Source organism: Dreissena polymorpha, chromosome 6, assembly GCF_020536995.1.
Source record: "Dreissena polymorpha isolate Duluth1 chromosome 6, UMN_Dpol_1.0, whole genome shotgun sequence".
NCBI lineage: Eukaryota > Metazoa > Mollusca > Bivalvia > Myida > Dreissenidae > Dreissena > Dreissena polymorpha.
The window spans coordinates 107,706,090-107,713,525 of record NC_068360.1 but is presented as its reverse complement, the minus strand read 5'-3'; positions in this window follow the sequence as shown (position 1 = coordinate 107,713,525).

Genomic DNA, 7,436 nt, shown 5'->3' with positions numbered 1-7,436 from the left:
CAACATCATCGTTATCAACGTTAACATGATCATCATCATCAACATAATCATCATCTCATCATTATCATCATCATCATCATTATCATCATCATCATCATCATCATCATCATCATCATCATCATCATCATCATCATCATCATCATCATCATCATCATCATCATCATCATCATCATCATCATCATCATCGTCATCATCATCGTCATCATCATCATCATCATCATCATCATCATCATCATCGTCGTCGTCGTCGTCGTCGTCGCCCTCGTCCTCGTCCTCGTCCTGCTCCTCCGCCTCCACCGCATCATCAGCAGCAGCATCGTCATCAGCAACAGCAGCAGCATTATCGTCACTTTCACCAACAACATCGGTATGGTCGTCATCGTCGTGATCATCATCATCAGTGTCATCATCATCATCATCATCATCGTCATTGTTATCGTCGTTGTTCTCCTCCTCGTCGTCGTCATCGTCATCATCGTCGTCATCGTCATTCTCATCATGAACAATTTCAACAACCGTAAAACCTATCGCTCAGCTCATTTTTGCAGTGAATTCGGATGTTATATCAAATCTTTTTGATTAATAGAGTTTGCTGCTTAATGTATTAATAACTAAATAATAATGTTGATAATATTGAAAATAAATGGTTTCAATTTTATTTATCCGTTTAAGATGCAGTATTTGACCAAGTCAATTTGTCGCTAAAAGTAGTCATTACACATTCAATCCAAAAAGCGTTACGAGTTGCTATTGAAACTATAATCGCATTCCGATAAAAATGGTGTCTGTATTAGGGCCTGTTTAATTTCTACGCTTAATTGGAATTCATAAAAATATTTTTAAGGGTACCGGTATATCTAGACACACTCTGTTATCCAAACAATCCTTGTGATCATAAACAAATAAACAATGAAATATAAATAAAATTAGATGATAAAAAATGGTATCTTCCTTTTTGCTGTTGCTAGTTATCAACAGAGTAGCAAAACTTTTAAATATAAATTATATTCAATTCATAGCACGCTTAAAGATTTGAAGTTTATCTAAATCTATAAGCACAAACATATTTATGTTTGTTAATACAAAGCTGTAGCAGTTTTCTGATTGCGCTTGAAAAGATGTGATTGTTGTTGTTGCATTAATAGTATCATTAGTTTGTATTTCCAGATTAGGTATTCCACCATACATTTTGTTTTTAATCAGATGTCTTATAATTGGCATTGCAATATTTCAATAACGAGTAATCAACACAATTGACTTTATGTATTTTTAATTGTTTATCCATATTATCATTAACACTTGAGGGAAAAATAAGCTGTGTCATTTTTATTTTTTATTTTACTTATGGTTCAGACAACTCTGCTTTTACTATATGCCGTAATAATTATAAGTTTCCGTTCACTTAAAGATATTGTTTTTTGTGTTGGAAATTTAAATACGAAACATATTTAGAGACAAGTGTGTTATGTTTGTTTGTCAATTATTTAATTGAAGTAGAAATAATACATCAGTGTACATAATTTTATTGTGTTGTTCCCTTCGTTCTTTACTTTAAAAATGCAACTTAACAGCTTTGCAATCAACTGAAATAATATATAAAAAGTAAAAACAATAAACGTTTGGCTTTCTTAATACGATATCATTTCAAACGCTGTTGGAAGGAACCATTGCTTATTAGAGGTTTACAAGGTAATTTACCCAAGTACGCAAATGTAATGGTCGATTGCCCTTAGGCATGATTCTGTTTTATTACTTTAATCCGGTTGTAAAAAATGCATGACCGAAGGGTCATCAGATAAGCAAAAACAGGGTCAAAATCTGATAAAATAGCGCTGTTTAACTGACTGTACGAAAATCCGTATGTCCGAAAATTTAGAATCATGAAAACATAAATATTTTGGCTTAAAAAGGAAATGTAAGAAAATTTAGAATGTAAGAGAAAATACGGTGGTTTTATGGTGTTTAAATCGATTAGAAATAGCAAAACCTAAAGACATTATCTCAAGTGTGATTTTCAAAAGATTTTATATGAATGTACACACACGGTAAAACTAGTCTATTAAAATGAAATACCTTCATTGGTTCTCATGTTTTTAATATTTATTAAACATAGGTATTTGTGAACACTTGTTGTTATATAATATTGAAATGTACACGCATACTGAACATAAAATCATTAGCATAACGGCTAAGTTGGTTTTTACTAAGATTGCAATAGTGTTTATTTTATTATTATGAATCTTATGAGGATAATTTTGAAAGTATGACACAGAGTATCTGAAGAAGATATATGCATAATCACATATGTTGTTGTTGTTGTGGTTATTGTTTCAATATTTTTATGAGTATCATACATTCAATGACGAATAGCTATTAATTTGTCATACAAACACCATAATTATTATTGGATTGCGGAGATTAAACAAATCGATTCCCTAGTAACTGATATAACTGATACATTTTTTGAGCGACAATTTGAAACTAAATCTAGTATTATTTAAATTTGATTATTTTAATTGCAGACTTTTTTATTAACCCCAATTATTGTGTACGCAACGTTTCTTTTATTTAAATCGCTGAGTACGAAGCATCAAGCTATTTTTTAATTAATTGACAGTGATCTTTAATGTATGTCATAATATAAATTGAAATCAATCTTAATTAAAGCTTGAGCGGTTGGTTTGTAATAAGTTTTGTAAATGTTGCTGTAGGATATGTATGCACAATAAATACTAACGCTCTGGCATATTGTGATGGTGATATGATTATATATTGCACAATGAATATGTGATGATGTTCTTGTGATAATATTGAGGCTATAATTAGTTTTTGAATTAAGCTAGCTAATTTCAAATAAGATACAAACACATCCCAATCCTAAAATTATCAGTAAGTTATAGTATTGTTTGCCTCTAGGCGCATAATTAGTTGAAGGCCTAGTTTATCTGTTAATCCTCGCCCCATGTGGTGTCCCAGTGGGTACACTGATATTAATACACGATGTATTGGTCCACAATTAAATCTCTTATAAAAACATGTCTCTCAGGTGACTGAAAAATGGCTGTGTAGATACAACAAATACTACTACAACGGAGACTAAGATAACACATGTTACAATTAATTTGTCTTCCTTGCGTTCTTCTTATACGACAAACACTTCTAAAACAAAAAAGCAAAAAGCCGCTACTGCTACTGCTTCGGCTACTCTTACTGCTACTGCTACTGCTACTGCTGCCGCTGCCGCTGCCACTGCCACTGCCGCTGCCACTGCCGCTGCCGCTGCCGCTGCCGCTGCCGCTGCCGCTGCACTGCCGCTGCCGCTGCCGCTGCCGCTGCCACTGCCACTGCCGCTGCCACTGCCGCTGCCAGTGCTGCTGCTGCTGCTACTGATAGTGCTACTGCCACTGCTACTGCACTGCTACTGCCACTGCTACTGCCACTGCTACTGCCACTGCTACTGCCACTGCTACTGCCACTGCTACTGCCACTGCTACTGCCACTGCCACTGCTACTGCACACTGCTACTGCCACTGCCACTGCCACTGCCGCTGCTGCTGTTGCTTCTGATAGTGCTACTGCTTACTGCTGCTGCTGCTGCTTCTGCTGCTGTTGCTGTTGCTACTGCTACTGCTACTGATACGGCTACTGATACGGCTACTGATACTGCTACTTCTACTGCTACTGCTAGTGCTACTGCTACTCGTACTGCTACTGATTCTGCTACTGCTATGCTGCTGCTGCTACTGATGCTGCTGCTACTGCTGCTGCTGCTGCTACTGCTAATATTCGATAATAATTCTCCTTCTACTTCTATTTCTAATATTGATAGCGATGCTTCATAATTTATTTTTAAATGTATCATTTGTTAAAACAGGAAAGAACTGTTTTATATATTTCTTAAAGGGATCTTTTCACGCTTTGGTAAATTGACAAAATTGAAAAAAGTTGTTTCAGATTCGTAAGTTTTCGTTTTAGTTATGATATTTGTGAGGAAACAGTAATACTGAACATTAACCATGCTCTAATATAGCCATTATATGCATCTTTTGACGATTTTAAAACCTAAAAATTATAAAGCGTTGCAACGCGAAACGATTGAATAATTTGGAGAGTTCTGTTTTTGTCGTTAAATTTTGTGAAACTACGAAGATTGCTTATATAAGGTATAAAATACGTCGAGAATGTGTACTCGGCGGAATAGCTCAGTAGGCATAAGCGTTTATACTACAGGACTCTGCCAGGACTCCAGGGGTCACTGGTTCGAACCCTGCTCCGGGCAATGTACATTTCCTTTTTTTTATTTTTTTTTCTTGATTTTTTACTGGAGCTTTTATGATCCAATGTTTACATTTATCAATATAAAGCATTTAATGAATAAGTTAAAAAAAATGCCAAAATCTGTGAAAAGGCCCCTTTAAAGGTGTAAAAATCTAAACTTTTCTGCGATTAAAGTTTTTTAACTGGATTAGTATAGGCCCACAACAGACGCTATTGTACTGATTTGTACTAAACAACATTTTGTCATAATCAACAGTTTTAACATGCCGCAGTTTCCTTGGAAGTTGACCTTTGATTGGAGTTATGTATAAAACATTACAAGGTATTTGTTGACAGTTTGTCCTGTCACAATTATATATTAGTTGAGCCAAACGTGTGATAAAGATCCCTTTTGGGGTGGCGATAATACTATTTATATTGTTCAACAGTGGGAGACTGAGAAAACATATGTTACAATTAATTTGTCTACTTTGCCTGCTTCTTCTTTATATATTTTTCTTGCTAATCGTTTTAGTTTAGTTTTAGTTAAGTAGGTATATCAATTTACATTTTTTGATAGATATTTATTTGGATAGTAATAGTATGTTTTATTTGACTTGACATCATTGAACCGGTTTATTCATTGATAAGATCGGGATCTCCACAGGTGTTTAATCTCGATTGTTAGGTGGGGAGAAGGGTCCGAATGATAATGTTGTCGTCGGCTTACGAATCACATTTCACAAGTTTTAGACAAATATGCATACGTTATAAACCTAATTTAAGTATTACATAGATAATAACTTATCTTTATTTTGATGAACTACGTTTAAGGTATAAAACTATAATTATCTATGGTTTTGTGTGCCGCATACATACCATCTTGCTTTTTTTAATTTGATCACAACGGTCCGAAGTCATAAACATTCATTATGCATGGTTGCTAAAGCACAGTGTATACTAACTAACCTATGTTTATTGTTGTTTGCTAGGGTTATTATTATTATGTTTTATTTTTTTTTATTTTTTTTGGGGGGGGGGGGGTGGGAGGGCTTTTATAGAAGATTTCAACTAGTCCTTCAATTAACGAAAAAAAAAAAAATAGACATAGCAGCTTCATTCATGCTGTTCTATTATGGTGTTTTAACGCATATAATTATGTATGGTTGATGAAGCACATTGTATGCTACCGATGTTTATTGTTGTTTGATGATGATGTTAAGTTGGTGTTGCTGTTGTTTGTTAATGATGATGGAAGGAGGGGAGAAGAAGAAGAAAAGAAGAAGAAGATGATGATGATGATGATGATGGTTTGTTGGTTGTTGGTAGTGACGACGACGACGATGATGATTTTTTGATTATGATAATGAGATTTGAATTAAATTAATGCGCAAAGATTTTTCTTTTTAGCGGCCAAAGCAATATCTGCGCTCGGCCGCTGTAAGGGTTATGTAATATTTGCAATCTACATAGGAGTCAATAGCAGATACCAAGCACCATATGCTTATGAGAAAACAAAAGCAAATATATGGCAATCGCTGAAATCTCGAATATGACTTAATCATTTTATTAAATGAAAACCGGTAACTATTTTAAACGGTTATTATTTCAAACACTTAGCGGTGTTTATTATCCAAAAGACCATTGTTATAATTACAGGACGTCAATAGGCCAAACTATTCAGGAAATATGATTTGAGTCGTCAAGGATAGATTTTGAGATCAATGTACGTCCGATGAGATTTAAAGGAGTTGGACGTAGGGACAGATTCGTTCGAGTACGCGATCATTTGAGAACAATTATGTTGAGCTTTATCGGAATTCCGGAAATTTGCGAGATCGGTACCGATTTTTTCCTGGTTCTTTTTTATTGATTCTGATAAGTTAGCGGCCGGCACGGACATGAATATTAACTGACGAAAACCTCTTCGCTACTTTCCGAAAATCTTCGACATGTTGCAATATCCGTAATATTCCGCATTGTACTCACCAGAAATTGCAAACTAGAAAGACTACAATAAATCAGTTAGCTCGGCTCGGGCGGGGATTTACCTTTTATCCCTGTAAGGGACCTAATGCCCCAGACTACCGGCTATTTTTTCCGGAATTCGAACTTGATACACTTGATATCCCTGAATTAAATATTTATCCGCAATTTTGATCTCTAGAGTGCTGACTGTTAGTATTGTATTTGACTGGAATGACTGTCGATTTATGTGTTTTTTAAGATTAAAACAAGCTTACGAAGAACTTTGTGTTTGCTTTTTTGTACGCTTTCTTTTTAAAAATGTATTGTCCGCCACGGACGCAACAATTGACCAAATGTACCAGATTGTGGTCTCTTTAAGTGCTATGTTTTTACTGCCGTGATATCTTTAACAAACTACACATTATTGATCGTGGACGTTTTATACTCTTATTGAATTTGTTTCCCCAAAAGTGCTCTTCTAGTAGATGTTTAGGTGACGATGTTCTAATTATAGATCTTACCACGCCAAGAAACACTAGATAGGTCTTTGCAAAGAGAGCTGTTGGATATCGTGAATGCGTTCAATGTGGCCTGTTTATTTCAGAAAGCTATGTGCAATTTTTTATGGGGATTTCTATCAAATTGCCAATTGCAAAATTGATTTAATTCATTCGGACCTACAAGCGGGAAACTTCTTCATTAAAATTCAATGGGCTTTTAAGAAGTTCGTTGAAAGGCCAAATTTGAGACGTTAAACAGCAACGCCGAAAAAAATTGCTACTCAGTCTTATTTATCACTTTTTGTAAGATTTAACCAGTAGACGTTCTTCAGTGAAATTAGCAAACACACAGTGCCGACAATATGGAAGGGTATTTAGGTAAAAATTACATCCTTCTTTGTGACTGTGTCATGATTCTTGATGGTACTTTCAATTAGTATGTACGACCTTTTCATGCTTGATGACACTTACATCTTGCCTGATGTTCAATGTCTATTTACATTCTGCTTAATGGTATCATGCATGTGTACAGATGCAACATTCTTGTTCGTTGTAATTGCATGCTGCATATGTGTATGTTGGTTTGTGCAGAGAGACTTGTGCAATAGGCGCAGTGCATAATGAAATCAAATATTAATGCGTTTAATAAATTAACGCGATGGTAAGATGTGAGTTTCACCCAAGCACAAAGCAACATACTATCATGCATGA